Genomic DNA, 20,676 nt, shown 5'->3' on the forward strand with positions numbered 1-20,676 from the left:
TATTACAGATTTTAAATCTAGTAGGTTATCCAGTACACCAAATATTCCATCATTCAAGGATAATCAATAGCACTTAAATTACAGAAATTATTCAACCCAACTCCAGCATCTTTTTGTTTTGCTTTTGTTTTTCCATTTGAAGCATTGTACTGGACCTGTAATTTAATCAATGTAAAAATGCCTTCCCCTAAATCAGAATGGGAATTCTTTATGATTTGTTTTAGAGAGTTGCTCAGGAACCCTGAAAAGTTGACAGCTAGGAGGGGTCACATTAAACCATTCCTACCCCTCTATCTATTGTTCAACACTGTCTCTCATCCCTTTATTCTATAGTTGAGGAAAGAGAAAATTGACTACTAATACTGTAGTGGTTCAAGGGATCCATGAGCTTAATGACGAAAAATACCACCTCCAGTGACACAGACTATAATCCAGCCATACTTTCTCTTCACATGAGATTTCTATCCATGTCCTCACAAACTCAACAGTCATAATGCTGAACTTTAAACTATCATCCAGTTCTTTTAACATTGCATACAAAATGGAGCAAGCATGCCAGCAATTAGCTATCTCTTTTTCTTTTAGTCATACATTTCTTTGATGCATTCTTTGACTCATGTCTGTATAACTGTCATTTGTAATGTGCTACAGTTTGTTCATAGCTTCCCTGGACCTGTCCATTGCTCTACGGTTATCTAGCAATTCTAAGCATTCATGGCTATAGAATTACAATCAAGTCATGTCCATGGGCAGCCAGGTGGTACAGTGGATAGCATGCTAGGTTAGGAAGACTCATTTCCTGAAATCAAATCTGGCCTGAGTCACTTACTATCTGTCATTTAACCTTGTTTGCCTCAATTCCTCATCTGTAAAATGAGCTAGAAAAGGAAATAGCAACCCACTCCTGCCAAGAAAACTACAAATGGGGTCATGGAGAGTCAAACACAACTGAAACAACTCAATAATAAGATGTCTATAAATCAGAAGTCAAATGTACTCCCTGAAAGAATGTTACTTTTCATCATTAATTATTTGACTTGGTACCCATAACATTTAAGATATTATTCAGAACACTATTTATTCTCCTAATGAGTCATCATTCCAAAGGATTTCAGTTCCTTATAGGATCCTATGTATATTGTAGATACTCAATCTATATGAAGCCCAGATAAATATTCAGACTGTGTTTCTCCTGAGGACTTTCCTGCCACTTATCTAGATCTGAATCCCATTCCCACCCCCAGTTACAAGTAGACCAAGCTCTGGTCCTAGTTGAAGCATGATATTAAAAACTAAAACAAACATAAATATGGCCCAAATTTGCTCTTTGCTTACACTGACAAAGCTAGACATGATGCTAATATGTTTTTTCTGTTGCTGTCCCAGATTAGAGCGACAGGCTGATTGTTAATCTGTGATTATGGGGTTTATCAGATTGACTAAAATGATAAAAAGGGAAAATGATCAATGCTGGAGAAATTGTGGGAGGGTTGAGATATTAATGCATTGCTGGTAGAGTTGTGAACTAATCCAACCATTCTGGAGAGCAATATGGAATTATGCCCAAAGAACAATAAAAACTCTTCATACCCTTTGACTCAGCAATTCTAATTCTAGGCCTATATTTAGAAGAAATCATAAAAAACTGGAAAAGTCCCACATGTTCCAAAATATTCATATTAGTATTTTTGTACTGACAAAGAATTGGAAATTGAGGGGATACCCATCATTTGGGGAATTGTTAAACAAGTTATGGTATATGAATACTATTGTTCTATAAGAAACTATAAATGATCAGACTCTAGAGAAGCATGAATCTGATGCTGAGTGAAGGGAGGAGAGCCAAAAAGAGCAATATACACATTAGCAACATCACTGTGAAATGATCAGCCCTGATGGATGCAGATGCTCTTAGCAGTTCAGAGAGCTAAAATAACGCTATTAGACCAGCTATGGACAATGCTATCCTGGTTCAGAGGAAGAAAAACAGAACAAAGCAAAACAAAAAACAAACAAACCCATGCATCTCATGTATTTTTTTCCTTAATCCTAATTCCTCATACCAAAAAATGACTAATCCGTAAACATGTTTAACAGAAATTTGTATGTACAATATTAACCTGACTATTCACTTCTTAGGGGGTGGAGGTGGGAAGGGAGAATGAAGGAAATTTCGTAACTTAAAAATATACATATGCATATGGATGAATGTTGAAAGACTTTCATAATGTATTTGGAAAAATAAAATATCAATAAAAAAGCAAGTTACAGTATAAAAAAATAGTTCTTTTTTCTTTTTTAAAGAAAATCACTTATCTTCTTGGAGACAACAGTTTTATTTGAATGAAGTCAAAAGCCAGACACACACACACACACACACACACACACACACACACACACACACACACACAAATGCACAACTCACAGAAATGACGTCCATTTCTGACAATAGTCCACAACCTGTACTTGTTTGATTGAGATGGGGCATGCCTTCTAAATAATTGACATTGTGAGAAGAGGTAAGCATCTTCAAGGAGGGTAACTGTTAAGATGGTTTCCTTAATACAGTCCTAGTTTGCACATGACACAAAGCTGAGAGGGAAAGCTATCTGGATAACAGTCAAGATCCAAAATCATCTTGATAAGTTTTAAAGCATTGGACTAACTCTGCTAAGATAAAATTCTATGAAGAGAAATATAAAATCTTATACTAAGGTTTCAAAAATCAAATATGAGATGGGAGGCATAATTAGATATAAATTTATCTAAAAAAGATCTGGGAACATGAGTCAGTAGTGTGATGTGGCAACCAAAAAAATTAATGCCATTTTGGACTTCATTAAAGGAGGCCTAACTTGAAGGAATAAGTATGTGATTGTCTGTTTGCATTCTCCTATGATTGGATTATATCTAGAGTATAGTCATCAGTTATGGGCACCACAAGTTAAGAATGACATTGATAAGTTAAGGAGAATCCAGAGGAGGGTAGCCATGATGGTAAAGAATGTCATGAAAATTAATTAAAGAAAATGGTATGCTTATCTTGGAGAAGAAAAGTCTTGATAAGGAGGGACATGAAATAAAGGATTGCCAAGAGTAATTCACTTTTTTTGGTTTGGATCCAAATGACAGAACTAGGAGTATTGGGAATAGCTCCTAGCAAATTTAAGTTATATAAAAGGGGGGTGGGAGAGAACCTTCCTAAAATTGGTTTTCCAAACAACACATGGTTGCCTTAGCAGAGCTTTCTTCAAGCAAAGGATGGATTAGCACTTGGTTGGATATGTTAGAGTAGAGATTCCTATTAAAGTATAGGATGGACTAGATAGGTACTGACATTTTTCTCAATGCTAAATTTCTATGATTGACATAAAATCAATTAATTGTCCAAGCAAGTGGAGATTAGAGCTTAAAACAGGATGATAGTCATGTGAATGGAGAGAAAATGTAGGATGTGAGAGATGTTGCAGTTAAAATGGACAGGATTTAGTAACTGATTCAGTAAAAAGGTTGGAGCAGAGAGAATTAAAGATGATTGAAGTTTTTCTACATCTAGGTAATCAGAAATATGATTAACAACAATTAGGGGCACAGGATGGTTTAGGGAAGATATCTAAGGATTCAGACTATCTAATAGACAGTTTGAAAGGTACAAATGCAAGCTGAAGATGCAAACCTGGGGCATTAGGATAAAAATTAGGACTGGATATAAATCAGTTGGATGTTTTAAAATTTAAATATTATTTTCTGTACATTAACTTAAAACTCAGGAGAGTAATTTTTAATTAAACCATTTCAATGTCAAATTAAATGGCTTTAGTGTTTCTTGTCCTAGGTATAACTTATATACACTGAAGACATCAGATAGAAAGATGATAGATAGGCCAGGGACCTGGAAGAAAAGAGTGTATTGGATCGAAGATGTTTTAGCCTTTGCAAAGAGAAAAGAAGTGGAGGGAGTGGCCTCCTCTGAGACCTGAAGGAGAGAATGAGTGATGCTCTAGAAAGGCATGAAGGAGGATGATTTCCATCAGATAGTTTCAAACTTCTTTTCGAAGTAGGAGATTGAATCATCTGCTGAGAATAACAAAGGGATGGATGGGGTCTTGGGAATTTTAGGTGAATGGATGGATGAAAAGGTTTGGCAAAGTAATTGCTGGGAATGTGATAAGGGGTAATTCAAGAAAAGAGGAATAAAAAAATCATCGTTCTAGAATTAGAAGGGATTTTTGGAATCATCAAAGCCAGAGGTAGACCACCTTTATTCTGCCAAGGATCATTTGGATATTTATAACATCATTTGTCGACCATACATAAGTATCAATTTAAAAATTAGTCTACTATATTTGATTAAAGATTTAATTAATACCTCTAAAAATTCCTAGATTTATTGAATTTTGAGTTCTACCTGCAGTTACCATGGCAGTGCCAAAACAAATGATTTCATGGGTCTCTATGGTCAGCCAGTTTATATATAAAGAAATGAGCTTATTGAATTGCCCAATGTTGCAGAATGACATTGTCTGAAGGTAGATAAGAATTTGAGTAAATTGATTCCCTACCTATTGCTTTTTCCTCTGAAAAACAGAAAATGTGAAGATAAGAAAGATGGGGCAAAAATAACCAACAGAAATATAGACCAGTTTATTGATAGACAAATTCACAATCAAATAAGACACATTTTTTCTGTCTGCATAAGATGTAAAGTGTAACAAGCTGACCTCATGTTGCTATAGGTACCAGAATCTTTACCAAGCAACATGGTGACTGAATCTGATATGTGACATGCAAATAGTCTGTTCACATCTCCAAGGCCTACTTGTTGGGAGAAGTGTGAGAGAAAGGTCCGTATGTGAGGGAGAAGGGATATATTATATTAAAGCAATAAACTGAAAACTTGAGTAAATTAGTTTCTATTTAAATTGATGCAGTGTCAGAGTCAGATAATATTAGCAGCTATAGATAGAACTTAGTGTCTTCAGTGTACATTATCTTTTTATATTGTTGAGAATATTTCCATATTTCTAGAATTCAAGCTGTAGTTTTCTAAGACATACAGTTTTCATGTATGTCAATCAGTGTCATATGATTACAACAAAGTGTTTCCTGAACAAAGAACTCTTTTCGGAATTCAGAAAGAGAAAATGTACCTTTTCATACCTGAGACAAAGGATTGCTGTCAAAAGGAAAACAAATAAAAGGGAAAAAAAGAATAAAAACCAACCAAACAAAATCTTCTATAGAATTGCACTCTGGATCAGGTGACAGAAGGAAATGATGTCATTTTCTAACCCCACAGACATCTAAGACTGAACAACCCTGTTTCTAGACTAGTGTAAGAACCATTCCACCTTGGAATTAAAAGGGATAAATTCATAAACTGTTTAGAGAGGGTAGAAACCATAGGTTTCTCAATAGGCCGGATCCTCTGGGACACTAGAATTATAGTCTTAATATTGTTTCTATATAATTTTACATGCTCTAGAAACTTATGGGCAAGTTTGTACAGTTAAAGGAATCTATGAAATCCCTGATTTGATATCATATTCCCACAGCTTCCAGTTATTTAAAAAACATTTTTTCCCTTTTGTTTAACAGTCCACCACTCGGGCTTACTGAGACTATGTCTGAGCTTGGGGAGTTGACCCAAGAGATCACTCATTTTTGGCTAATTATGCCAAAGTATTCATCCTGGAATTATTTTTCATATGGGAAACTCAATGAGTTATGCCTATCTCAGGTCAGTCCTCTCCTAGTTTAAGAGTGAACGAAACCTTTGGAGATCCAACAGTAAACAGTCCTCTCTTTCAAGCTTCCTTATTTCTGTTGGATGTACTACTGAAACCTCTTAGGTTCATAAGCTTGACATTATCTTCAAATCCTCTCTCTCATCTCACCTATCTAATCTATTGTCCAATCTTGTCACTTCTATGATCATATCATGTCACTACTAAACCCTTTATCTACTCACAAAGCAAGTTATTTAACAAGAATTAAGGACATTCTCAGACTGTTACCAACATTCTGCCAAACAACTGTGATTGTTCTCCAAGGCTAATTCCTGGATCATGTCTTCTTCCTCTATACTTGCTTTCCTAGCTTCCATGGGTATAATTATTATATCCATGCAGCTGACTCATAGATCTGTACAAACAGCCCCCATTTCTCCCTTGAGCTTCAGTCTTGCTTCACCAACTGCCGATTTCATCCTAGTTGACCTGGAAGCCACCTTCAAACTCTACATATCTAAAACTGAACTCATTATCTTTCCCTAATTCCTCCTCTTTCTAAATTCCTTATTTCTGTCAAAGGCACCATCACCAATAGATTTTCTCAAGTTTATAACCTTGACATTATTCTCAAATCCTTTCTTTCATTCCACATATCTGATCTGATACCAAATCTTGCCATTTCTTCTACCACATCATTTTTCCCTTCCATGCCCTTTACTCACAAAGTTACTATGTGCCAAATCGATTTTTGCTTTGCACAAATCTGATCATGTCACTGCTATCCTAAAAAAACTCCAAGTATACCTTATATGGATTTTGGAATAAAATATGACTTCTGTTTAGCTTTTAAATACCACTAAGTCTTGGTCCAAACTCTTTTCCAATCTCATTGTATGTTATTTCCTTATCCCATACAAGTGATACACCCAGCTAGTGCTACTGTTGCTTATACACAACAATCAATTTCTATTCTTTTGCACTCACCATCTTCCTGTACCAGGAATGGAATTTCTTCTATTTTGTCTGTTCTATATCTCAAGCATGGCTTTACATGAAGCCTTTCCAAATTGATTCACCTAACCACTTGTGTCACCACTTCTTAACTGCTTTATATTAAACTACCTTGTATTTATTATCTTGATATTTAATCTGCATATACTTATTGAAATGTATTTGTCTTTCCATTAGAATGAAAGCTCCTTGAGAATAAGGATCATTTTATTCTTTGTTTAGAATAAAGAGGGTAATTAATAAATATTTGCTGATTTTGACTGATTAAAAAATAAAAAGTATGAAGACTTAAAGAAATAATGCAAGTGATGTGGAATGAACAGAGGAGAATCAATAATATATATAATTAGCATGATTATATAAATGAAGGTTACTTAATTTTTTAATTTAAAAATTCATAATATATTTTGTCTTGTTACAAGAGACAGTCCCCTAAGAATAAACTGCAGTCAAAGTACATTACCTGGGAATGATTTATCAATTGTTAAGAAAAAGGAAATGTCCTTTAACTAAAATCCTGAATATTGTATTGGTCCAGCACTTTGTTGCTTTTCCATGTTGACTTTATTTTTAGTTGCAATCGTTGCTATTTTGGTTCTGCTTTAGGAAGACAGCTTCAAACAGCAATAAAACTAAAATAATAAAGAAAAATGAAAGTATGTTGGTATTCCCTATGGTTTTTACACCTTTTCCAAATGGAGAATCATTGTCTTTGACTACAATAACAACAACAAAAAGATACAACAACAATAAAAAATAGAAATCTTGTGATGCTGATTTCTCCCTATTTTCTGTTAAAATTATATCATATTCATCAAGTAATGAGTCTGTCCTACCCTAATAAAGTATTAGTCATAGTCTCCATCTGGCCTGGCAGTTCATTGTATACTTAAGTAACAATATCATTTTTCTGTTTTTCTATTGTCTTTACCCATTTTTCTATTGTCTTTCTATTGTTTATCCAACTAACATCTACCATCAAACTGAAGAGTTTTCTTATAGGTGTATATCTTTTTATCCACAATGCCACTCTCCTTGTCTTTCTATAAGATCTGCTCTCTTTTGAATAAGACAAATCATTCATAATCCAGACATGAATTCTATTCAATCTTTTAGTCTCACTGATGCTTATAAGATCATTTTACTTCTTTGTGGGAAAATCAAAATCTCTCTCTCTCTCTCTCTCTCTCTCTCTCTCTCTCTCTCTCTCTCTCTCTCTCTCTCTCCCTCTCTCTCTCTTTCTCTTTTTCTTTCTCTCTCTCCCTTTTTGCTTTATTCTCCAGCATCTGTTCTTGGACCTCTTTATAGAGAAATTAAAAGAACAAGGAATTTATCATCTTCAGATTGTCTTTATGCCTCTGCTGGGGCAAAGCATTTTGTGAGCAAAGATAGACAGGGAAATACAAGCTAGTAAGGGCAGTGTATCCATACATAGATGACTCTGGAAAAGACATCTCCTTTTTTCTTTTTTTTTTGTTTTGTTTTTACAAAGCAATGGGGTTAAGTGACTTGCCCAAGTTCTATGTAATTATTAAGTGTCTGAGGTCAGATTTGAACTTAGGTTCTCCTGACTCCATGGCCGGTGCTCTATCCACTGTGCCACATAGCTTCCCCCAGAAAAGACATCTTCTGAAGCTGAAATTGGGGAATAGATGAGTAATAAGAATTCATGTCCTAGAATCTCTATGTTGGAAGATATCCTAAAGACTTAATCAAACCCAAGCTTGAACATGAATTTCTATTCAAAAACATCTAATAAGGATGAGAACGCTACCTATCAAGATAGCCCATTCCACGTTGATTCTTTTTATTTATTTATTTATTCATTCATTCATTCATTCATTCATTCATTCATTCATTTATTTATTTATTTGAGTCAATGGGGTTAAGTGACTTTCCCAAGGTCACCCAGTAAGCAATTATTAAGTGCCTGAGACTGGATTTATCATCAGGTCCTCCTGACTTCAGGGTGCCACCTAGCTGCCCCTTTTCCACTTTGATTTTACCAAGTTTTTCCTTAGCCCTAATTCTACCTCCATAAAATTTCTACCCATAGTTCTTAGTTTGGCTCCCTAGATCCAGACAAAATAACTCGAATCTCTCTTCCATACACTAATCCTTCAAATCTTGAAGATAATATATTCCCATTTCTTCTCCTTGCTAAACAACCTATTTCTTCAACAGTTCTTCTATGGTGTAATTTTTAGTTTATTTATTGTCTTAATTATATTCCTCTAGTTTATACTTTAGTTTGTCAATGTTTTTCCAAAATGTGGCATCCAAAATGAAGCAATAATTCCAAAATACAATATATTACATCCCTTATTTTATATGCTGCTTCTGTTAATTCAGTCTAAACTCACATGGGGCTTTTTGGCTGCCATGTTATACTGTTGACTCATCTTTGAGTCAACTAATCTAACTCAATGATAAGCTTGTGACAAATATTCCATAAATTCAATCAAATAATCAAAGGAGGAAGAGCACTCAATAAGAAGGCCATGGAAAAAAACATATATTAATGGAGGCATTGATGGGATCTGGAGTCAAGAGTCTAATCTTAAATCAAGCAGTTAATAACTTTGCTATCCTGACTAAGTCATTTATCCACTAAGGGCCTTAATTTTCTTGTAATGTGAAACAATAAATTATATACTACCTACTTCATAGAGTTGTATGTGATAGAAATGCAAATTATAGTGTCTAAGCAAATTCAAATTTATTTCAAAAATAATTGAAAGTAATTCTTTAGATACCTAGGTGCATGACATTTGCTAGTGAGGGTAACAAAATAAAATATTTAGAAGGGGTTTTGTAAAAAGCTTGGGTGGGTTCAGAACTGAATAGAAAAAGTAGTGCTGGACATCAAATTCAAATAGTGACTTGAAAATTTTATCTATGAAAATGTACAATATTTTAATACCTTTCACTGAAATATAGTGTTTCTGGGTCTGAAGTGGTTCATTAGGAAAAACTGAACTCTTCTACCCAAATAGTCAACTAAGGGGATTTTTAGGTATTTTCTCAAAACAGCTATGGTGAGTCAGTCAGATGGTGTCCTAGGCAGGAAAGGGGGGGGGGGGGCTTAGTTGGTTTGGCTCCTGTGTTCAAGGAAGGTTTTCTCCCTCTTCCCCGTTCTTTGGTTTGTGTCTCTCAGCTCATCATTTCCACTGACTCTAAGCACCCAATATGATGACATAGAATATCAAATGTCCATTCTTGATAGGAAGAGACATATCATTTTGGCTCAGTGACAGTTTTGCACCTTTAAGACATTATCACATCTGATTAACAATATGTTAGAGGCACCAAGTCATTTTGATGGAGGATTTCTCTCTCTACAGGTTTCCTCTAGAATGAGAAACTGTCTTTTATAATTCAATTAATGCCAAGAAGGCATCCACCTTCCTATACCCACCTGACCCTGATGTTGCTGCTAAGCTCCAAACCAGAGTCTAGTTCTACAATATTAAATGAGTTAAGACTGCATGTAATGCTATCATTTGTGTCTCTTCTATCTTCATTTAGGCTATCATCATGCAACCACAATTACAACCCCCCAAAACAGGACAGAAAGTGAATCAGGGATGAATGAATGAATTAATTAATTTTAAGAATTTACAATGTACAAAGCATTGGAAATACAAATAGAAAAATGAAATGACCTTTGCTTCTAATGAGGTCAGGTTGAGAGAGAGAGAGAGAGAGAGAGAGAGACAGAGAGAGAGAGAGAGAGAGAGAGAGAGAGAGAGAGAGACAGAGAGAATGAAAATAATCATGGGTTGATCCTGTTTACAGTAAAACAAAACAACCTCCAGATTGCAGTAAAAGAAGAACTTCTCCTTCCCAACAACAACTGTTTATTTATCATTTCTTTGTGTAGCTAGGACTCTGCTGGGTTCTGAAAGTGAATACAATAATGATGATGATGATGATGATGATGATGATGATGATGATGATGAAGATTCATGGTTCTAAATTGTGATATATGAATGTGATGGAATGCTATTGTTTTGTAAGAAATCATGAGCATGTTGATTTCAGAAAAACCTGGAAAGAATTATATGAAGTAATGCTGAGTGAAGTGAGTACAGAACACTGTACACATCAACAACACTGTGTATTAATCAACTATGATAGACTTAGCTCCTCTTCCAAGGACAATGAACAAGGACAGTTCTAGAAGACTTTTGATATAGAATACCATCCATGTCCATAGAAAGAACTGTGAGTCTGAATAAGAACCAAGGTATACTATTTTCACTTTTCAAAATTTGTTTTATGTTTTTTCTCTGTTCTGATTTTTCTTTCACAGCACAACTGCTGTAGAAATATGTTGAACATGATTAAAAATATATAATATCTATATCAAATTATTTGTTATGAGGAAGGGAAAGAAACTGAAAAACATAGAACTCAAAATCTTACAAAAATCAATGTTGAAAACTATCTTTACAGATAATGGGAAAAATAAAATAATTGATACATGATTCTTGCCTTCAAGTTTTTTATAGCCTTCTAATTAACATGAATAAATTTTGAATTGAAGAAGGGCTGAAGTATGTGATTCCATTTCTTAGTGAAATGGCAATTGAAGGCTGGGAGAGGTCACTGGGTACTTAAGGGATTGAGAAGGACTCTAGAAGAAGATACCTTGAAGAACTGTTGTCATTGTTGTCTATCCTCTGTTCTTGAAGAGGACATCAGGAAAGTGATGCCATGACTTGCAGGTGAATTGAATTTAAGTGAGGAGGGCTGTGCACCAGCTTCACTCCCTTCTTCAGAGTCTTCTGAATCTAGGGGCAAGATATAGATCAGGATGACCAAAGATGGCCCAGATGCAGTGGAAGATTTTGGCCTTTTTAAGTTAAGGTCTTTTCCTGGTCTCAATTTGACTGAGACAAAGCCCATTCAATGATTAAGGCTAGTAAGAAATGAGTCAAAAATTGATCTCTTTTATTTAGTAAAAAAAAAAATTAATCTAGGAAGGAAAGCCACACTATAGCTGCTTAAGCTGGAGGATACTGTTTAGATTTAACAGTGGGCAGCTATGATAAAACTGTTGAATTACAGTTCCAGAACAGGAAAGGACCCTAGAGGCCATCTAATTCAATTCCTTCATTTTATAAATGTTCAGAAAGTGACTTGCCCAAGGTGTAACTAATAGGCATCAAGTGACAAGGGTAGCTTTTGAATCCAGATCCTATGACTCTAAATCTTGGAATCTTTTCACTTTGTTCAATTGAACAGAGGAGGAGAAAGTCAAGAAATGGGTAGGAATATGTTGACACTGATATAATTAAAACAGAAGCCCTACCCTGGTTGAATTTATACATCAAATGCATGCATGTGCAGTCCACAACCACAAAACAGAGAACAAACAACAGTTCAAATCAACCATCTTGAGCTGTTACTACTTTCCTAGGGAGCATCAACATCACAATTTAGTTCTTCATTACAATAGTGCAAAGAGCAAGACAAAACCTCTTGCTTTACTGAATCTAACCCCAAACCATGCGACCTAATCTACCTATCTTGCCTCTCTTCTTCAAAGTTAGCATACTCCTCACATAGAGTAGCAGTTCTCAAACTTTTGGATCTCAGGACCCTATAAACCTTTTAGTAAAAGGGGTCATTCTTAAAAATTGAGGAACTTCCCACAAAAGAGATTTTGTTAATATGTTATATGATTCAGGATTTACCCTATTAGAAATTTTAAAGTTTTAATATTATGAAAATAATTTGGTCCTCAATGACCCCATAGAGTGGGTTCTGGGATTACACTTGGAGAACCACTTATATAGAGGATCATAACCCTTGGAAAAACAGGTCCCTCACCTTTGGAATCAGCTCTCACCTCAAGGAGCCAGTCTAGGAAAAAATATCACATAAACAGGAAAGGTCACTAACATCAAGTTCAGAAGAATATAGGTAAGAGGGGAATTGCTAAATAAATAATGGCACAGCTGTCCTAAACCCCCACTCCCAAAGCCTTTAGATCAAAGTCTTGTTACCACTACAAGTAATTGCTGATAATAGTCTTTATTTAGAAGTCTCATCCATTTATTTTTCAGATGAGGAAAAATGAGATCTAAAATTTGAAATCACTTATTAAAGATCACAAAGATAGATAAGTAGCAGAGCCAGGATCCAAATGCAAGTCTTCTGATGTCAATCAGAAGGTGCTGCTTTCACTATACCATCATATACTATTTCAATATTCGTTAATGTCTTAATCAATCATTAGGATCACCCTTTCCATTGACTACTGCCTCTTAACACCCAAATCAATCATTCCAACATCTGTGGTCTCAGTCCCTCTTTCTCCCCAGAGGGTAATAAGTATCAAATAAAGTCTGATTGCAAAAAAAGTATCTATTCTTTGCAACTGTGCATATCTAGACTACAGGTGGCATAACACCACTACTATGTGATGAGCAAATATTATCTTGTTTGATTGTCACAACAATTCTGTAGTGTAAGGTTATTATCCCCATTTTATAATTGAGGAAACAGTCAAATACAAGTTAAGTGACTTGCCCATGGTCACATAGTTATTAAGGGAAAATCAAGAATAATAAAGTTCAATAAAGAATTCTGAAGAATCTAGAAAGCAGTGTGGAAGAAATTATGCTTAACAATTAAAAGCTTACACCATACTACACAACAAATTCAAAATAGACATGCAAATTAAAGATCATACCTTGAAAAAATTAGAAAGTAGCTCAGGACTGGTATCTCCTACAATTTGGGCAGGAGATATATTCATAATCAAACAAAAGTTTGAGGCAATTACAAAATATAAAATAGATAATTTTGATTCATGGAACGAAAGGCCTTCATTACTAGATTTAAATCTTAAGGAGATTGTTGATAAAGAAGAAAATCCCCATGTACACCAAAATATTTATAGCAGCATTTTTTGTGATAGTAAAGAATTGAAAACAAAATAAATGTCTATTAGTCAAAAAATAAACTGTAGTACCTACTTGTAATGAAATATTACTGTGCTGAGAGAAACAATGAATATAATGACTACAGAGGAACTTGGAAAGACTGACATGATTGACAAATAAGCAAAACCAGAAAAAAATATACAATGTAAATTATTACAACAATATAAATGTACAATAACTACAAAACAATAAAAAATGCATGTTCTAAAATTATACAAAGTTAATATGGTTCCGAGGAAGGGCTATGAGAAGACAGCTCTCCTCTTTCCTTTACAGAGGCAGGATTCCCATTATATATAGTTAGGGTTTTGTCATATTTAATAACAATTTTTCCCTTAATTTGTTGTTGATGTTTAAATGAGATGGTTCTCTGGGAGAGGGCAGGGAGGGATATGAGGGAAATTTTTGGCAATGCTAAAATAAAAGGCATCAATAAAATTTATTTTTAAAGATGCAAAAATGATGAAGGTTTTGAAAATGAATTTCAACACACATACAAAGGGACACACTTTCTTCCTATGTGAACTATTGTCCCCATATTTTGCATCATAGTTCAACACTGATCTATTCTTCTACCTGTCTCCATGGATCCAGCCTCCCTCTGCTCCCTCTCTCTCTCCCATCTTCATGCACAATTTATCACAGGGATAAGAACTGAACTCTCATCAGGAAAGACTGACCCTTTTGCTGCCACAAATTTATCTGATATTTGAAGTCTGTCTGTGTTACCACTGCTGCCTCATATCTTCAGTTGTTTTGCCCAATTTGACAGAATGCTTCATTTGACCTCAGATAAGATTCCATCGTAGCTCATGTCTCCTTAGGATCTTATTGCCCTTTAAGCTGTAAAGGATTTTTTTTAAGATTAGGAACAACTTTATTGGTATAAATTCTGCAGCACTGGCTGTGGTGCTCACTCTGAAGTGGACAGGAGGTAGGATGCTTCCTTTTTCATCAGTGGGAGGGCGCTCCCTGGTCTCCAGGCTCCTCTGAGTGGAGCTGGGGAGAAGAAGGACGACCAGCTGTTAGGACAGGAAGCATTTAATTCTGGCCATGAAGTCTTGTGGTTGGTTGGCATGGATCCAGTGGTCCACCCCCGGGACAGACAGGATCTGAGCTTGAGGGAACAGACGCTTGATTGGGGGAGGGGAAGGCTGGGTGACTAGGCTGGATGAATTCGGAGCTGGCACCACTGAGGAAAAGGATAGGTCCAGAGTAAGTCTTCTGGACCAGGGAGAAGTCCATCTGTTGGCTCAGGGCTTTCACATTAACCCTCTACACAAACTACCCATTGGTTCTCATCAGATTGGTGAGGGGGAACTACCATATACTGATATCCTTGAGGACAGGACAAAACTGCTTGTCCACTCCTTTATGGGCTTGAGACAGGGTCAGCTCCTGGGGGACTTGCACAGACTTCATGACTGTTAAGTAGGAGGAAAAGCTGGAGATGGCCATGGTTGGCACCAAGTTCAGACGTTTCACCAGCTCCAGCCTCTGCAGCACCAGGATCATCATGGTTGTCTTGCCCCCCCCCCATGCTGTGGCTGATGAGGACACTGCCGATGGGGCAGTGCTCCTGGCCGTATAGCTGGTATTGGGGCTGTGCAGTCCGACCCATGGTTTCAGGTGTCTACAGTAAGAACCTTACAAGCAGTATAGGAAGACCTGGGGGCAGCTGGGGGTCTGGGAGTGTAGCAGCTTGTGGGAGAAGGGCACCGGTCTGGGCCCGCTGCTCCCGAGTGAAGCTGGGGGTCCCAGGGAGACCAGGCCCTGGGGGACAGCAGTGGAGGGCTTCAAGGCCACCCCCCCCCAGAGACCTCTCCAGGCCCACATTTTGGGCGCAGTGCCCAGGACAGCTCGGTCCACAGAACCCTCACTATAGAGGATTTTAAAAACAATTTAGTCCAACCCTTCATTTTACAGATGAGGTTATAAGATCCAGAGAGATTAAGTGATTTGCCTAAAGTCAGGAGGGAGGTAATAAATAGAAGACCTAAAATTTGAATCCAGATCCTTTGATTCCAAAGTTTTCTGCCACCAAATACTGCCTCCACTTATCTATAAAATGAGGTGGGCAACTTGGACTGGTTTTGAGGGTCCCTTCCATTTCTCAATCCTATGTTGCCAGAAACTTTTCTTTGAACTATTCAGGATCAATGAGCCTTTTCTGAACATTTCCTGAAGAATTGCTCCAATCCCTCCTGGTACATTTATGAAACATGATAGTTAAGTTCCTTTTAATATCTAACTGCAGTACTTCATGAATAGTCTAATCCTCTTTCTATCTCCAATAAAGATTGGGAGGTGGTTAATTATTAACTTCTATATAATAATCCTTCATCAACTTGAAGTCTATTACTCGGTCACCTCTCAGGTCTCTCTGAAAATCGGTCAAATAATCCTTATTTCTTTACCTGTTCCTCAGAGACCCTATTTCCCAACTCATCAATCATTTCCATTTTCTCTTTAAATCTGCTTTAATTTTTCCACACTCCTCCTAACTTGTCTTTGTTCCTATTTCCATTTCTTGCCTTGAACAGTTTGTATTTTAAGAGATTAAAAAAAGTTTCACTACCAAAAGAATCTGAAGGCTATTTTGACAAGATTAATTTAAGAAACCTCCTTGCAGCATCTAAGCAATCAGGGAACGAGGGCACATTGCATAACAAAGTATAAGGAAAGTACTATATGATAAACACTTTGCTATACCCATGGAAACAATACTCCAGAGTTTTCTGTATGTTTACATAAGCAGTAAATTGAGGCTACATGGCTTGAAATTCATCAGTTTTCCCAACAGAAAGTCAAGACAGAATATTTAGTTTTTCTGGTTGATAGCAGGAACAAAAACGTAGTGCAGATTGGTGTAATTAAAAAAAAAGAGGAAGTAAAATAAAGTAAACAAATGCAAAGGTTAGAGTAGAAACATGGGGTCAGTGCGGACAGCTGTATACAATAGTTAATCAGAGGCAGAAATTCATGTCAGAGACATTTATTTTTTCTTATAAAGAGATGCAAAAAAATAACCTCAAATGTAAAATGATCAAGCCAACCAGTTAGTGAGAAAGGAAGAAAAAAGGGAAAAAATATATTAAAAGTTTCAAAAGAGCCAAAGTTCAATAAGTTCAATACATGTTTTCTAAAGTATAAGATGGAAAAGGCAATATGGATGATTGCTGAAATGACTCAATGATGCAAGAAAGCATATGATTCTGATGCAGAGAATTATGAAGATAGAAAATTTATAATCAGAAACAAATTCTGTAATCTTTAATGCTGTTAAATCTTGTTAAAATGTGGAAGGCTGTTTGTTCCTGAGATATAAACTGCTTGTTCCTGAGATATAAACTGATCCCTATTGTTTGTATCCTGTCCTCCTTCACCCAGCTTCTGGTTCACAATTACCTGACCTTGCCCATTGATGCTGGTGTGACAGGACATGTTTACCTTAGAAGTCACACATCTTGGGACAGGAAGGGCCAGAATGTAGCTTGCCATTGGAGATACCAGTGCTAGACCACTCTCCAAGCCCCACCCTTTGTCCTACTCACTACAGAAACACAACCCCGTTTTATTTCTTCTTGACTCACCCTGAAGGATGACTTTCTCTCATTCTCTTTCTTAGGCCACATGCTTCCAAACTTAGGCCTCTGGAGCTCCATGCCATGGCCAGGCTAAGTCAGTCCTTATGGCTGCCTGTCTGTCTGTCTGTCTGTCTGTCTGTCTCTCTCTCTCTCTCTCTCTCTCTCTCTCTCTCTCTCTCTCTCTCTCTCTCTTCACCTAGCTTGTCCTCAAGGTGCTTACTGCTTTTCTAGGAGTTTTAACCTGTATACTTTGTATAATTTGTAATAAATCCTGAGCAGTTTTAAAAATGCCACAAAGTTTGCTTACTTAGGACAATACCAATTCACACATATAAATAGTTAGTGAATAGTAATTACATTTCAAAATGAAAAGTAAAAGAAAAATATTTGATTCATACCTATGCAATGTCAAGAGAACTAGAGGAAAGTCCCCAGCAGGTTGAGGAAATTCCTTGTGGACAACTTATTGTATAACATGGATAAGAATAGCTTAGTATTGTTGAACTCAGGTTGTGATCTGTATTGATGAAGGAATGCCCACATCCACAGATCACTTAGACATAGAGGCAAACAGTAGATGGATCATTTGTCTAATAAAAAGGATCCCTCAGAATCATGAATAACTGATTAAGAAACTGAGGACTAAATGAATGGGATCAATGAAAAGTTCATCTATTTAGACAGGCATGGAAGCTTTGTAAAAATGACTTTTACTCACATAATGTCAAGCAATGAAAAGTTTTCCTACAGAAATATACCAAAAGCAAGATAGTGCTAGATACTCTGGAGTCTAGATAATAAATGTTTTAGAAATCAGAAGAAAAGACAGAATAAAATAACTGGGAAAAACTTCACCAAAATGGTGGAACAGCGTCTGAGTCTTAAAGAATATAGAGAAGTACTGTATTCTAAATGGGCAAAACATGAGAAAATGCTCAGAGAAGAGGAAAAAAAAGAATTAGGAATGGTTGCATTTAAAAATAGACCTCCTTTATTTCTTAAGCCACTAATTTTACACACACACACACACACACACACACACAGTCTTGCTCAACCCAAATCAAGGAGTTCCAGAGGTTTCAATGACATTAGTTTTCAGAAAGTTAACTCCAAAGTCTCCAAACAAATAGAAATCAATTAGTGAAAGTCTTTTAACTCTATCACAGTGAGCTAGGTTTCCTCTTAGGAATCAACTAGTTTAAGAGAGATGAAAAGAAGTCATAATAGACAATTAAAGTGCTTTGTGAACCATAAAACACTTTGTAAATGTGAGCTATTGAGGGTAAGGATGATACATGGAAACTCAAGAGATCTTGTTGCTTTTGCTTCTGATTGTTTCCTCAAACCTTCTGGATAAATACTGCCCCCTTATGGTGACATCAGGAGAACTTTCAGTCTGATATTTTTGAGTTAAGAGAGATGGAGAGATCTGAGAAAGAAGTCACATCCTAGTTCCCTACCACAACTCAAGACTAATGAGAAAGACTAAGCACATTGCAAAGTTTCTGGTCCCCTAATAGAAACACAGAGGATAACTTTCTAAGATACCAAAAACTACATGAGAAAATATTAGTTGTTGAAATTCATTTACAAAGATCATCAGTGGTCCAGGAAATGTCCTGAATTAGGAGCCTTTCTCAAAAATCACAAGATATAGATCTGGAAAGCCCAAACTAAAGATGGAGAAGACAACAGATGATAAACTGGACAATTTTGGTTACAGAAAACTGAAAAAAAATGAAGTTAAATCAGAAGGTAAATATAACTAAAAAAATTTGTAACAAATTTCTATTTCAAACTTCATAATGAGTAATACCATAATTGATAAATGGTCAACATATATGAACAGGCAGTTATCAAAGAAAGATATTTAACATCAATAATATTAAAAATGTTCAAAATACCTAATAAAGAAATGCAAATGAAAAACAGTCTTATATACATCAAATTGGCAAAGATGACAAAAAGGAAAATGGACAAATATTGGAACACGATAGGGGATACTGATGTTCTATCAGTGGAATAACTTGGAATTATCCACAAAAGTTACAAAACAGTGCATGCTCTTTGAGTGATATCTTCATTAGGTTTATCCTCTTAAAGGGAAGAGAAAAGAAACTCATATGTATAAAAAGATTTCTGGCCACTCTTTCCGTAGTGGTAAAGAACTGGACAATAAGGAGGTGACCATCTAGTGAGGAATGGATTCTGAATGTAATGGAATATTATTTCCCTGTAAGAAATGATGAAAAGTGAAGCCTAGGAAGACTTTTATGAATTGATGTAAAGTGAGCTGAACCAAGAAGATACTTTATATAATAACATCAAAATATGTAAAAACAAACAAAAGCCAAAAATTTTGATTGAGTTAAGAACTCTGAGCAATGTAGTGACTAACAATCCAATACAGAGGACTGATTAATTATTCTACTAACCACCTGACAGAGACAGACAAGATATAGAATGAGATGTACATTTTGGGGAGTAGACAATATGAGGATTTGTTTTGATTAAGAATATTTGTTACAAGGTGTTTTATTTCTCCTTTTAAATTGATATGAGGTAGAGCGAGAAGACATGGCTGCTCATTGAAAAAGAAAATAAAATGAATTTTTTAAAGAATCTTAGATGTCATCTAGTCCTACCACTTCATTATATAGATGAGAAAATCATAGCCCACAGAATGGATGTGACTCTCATAAATTTTAATGATTATAAATACATAGCTATAACAAAAATAAAAATAGTAAAAATATCTCTGACTTCCCCAGAGCTAAAATAGGTTAATTCTTATTTCAACAACAGCAGATCTCACTCCTGAAAAATAATGCTAAAGACAGAGGGGAAAGGTATCCCCAGTAACTCATTTACTTTGCCTGGTTTCAACAAGATGCCCTCAGGATAAACTTCTAATCTCACCATGCATCTAAGTCAAGCCTTGATTTATACTACCTTCATCAACCTCCTCTCCCCTTTGGTTTAGGTTGAAGGGAAGAATACCAAACTACTGTCAAAGCCTTCCTCCATATAGGACAAAAAACTGGATTTGGCTCAATCAATTTTCATCTGCTTTTCTGTCTGGTTCCAACTTCATAGAATACCTACTACTCTCTCCCACTTTATTATTAGTATTATTATATAAATATTTTATTTGTTTTCCAATAATGTATAATAGTAGTTTCTACCTATAATTTTCATAGGATTTTGAATTTTACAATTTCCCCCCACATCCCTTTCCTCCCCCCGCCTCCCCAAAGAAGTAAATCTGTTAATTTTTGCATTGTTTCCTTGCTATGCATTGAACAAAATTGAAAGTGTTGAGAGAAAAAAATATCTTTGAGGAAGAAATAAAATATTAGAAATAGTAAAATTATGTAGTACGTAAGACAA

General features: G+C 35.8%; 1 protein-coding gene and 1 pseudogene across 9 annotated transcripts in view; both read right to left on the reverse strand.

Annotated features, from left to right (window-relative positions):
* The window catches only part of CACNA1C (calcium voltage-gated channel subunit alpha1 C), a 970,192-nt gene that overhangs the window by 420,478 nt on the left and 529,038 nt on the right, over nt 1–20,676 (reverse strand). The window lies entirely within an intron of this gene.
* On the reverse strand, nt 11,546–17,143 carry LOC141493583 (sn-1-specific diacylglycerol lipase ABHD11 pseudogene; annotated as a pseudogene).

The sequence above is a fragment of the Macrotis lagotis genome, chromosome 7 (genome assembly GCF_037893015.1).
Source record: "Macrotis lagotis isolate mMagLag1 chromosome 7, bilby.v1.9.chrom.fasta, whole genome shotgun sequence".
Taxonomy (NCBI): domain Eukaryota; kingdom Metazoa; phylum Chordata; class Mammalia; order Peramelemorphia; family Peramelidae; genus Macrotis; species Macrotis lagotis.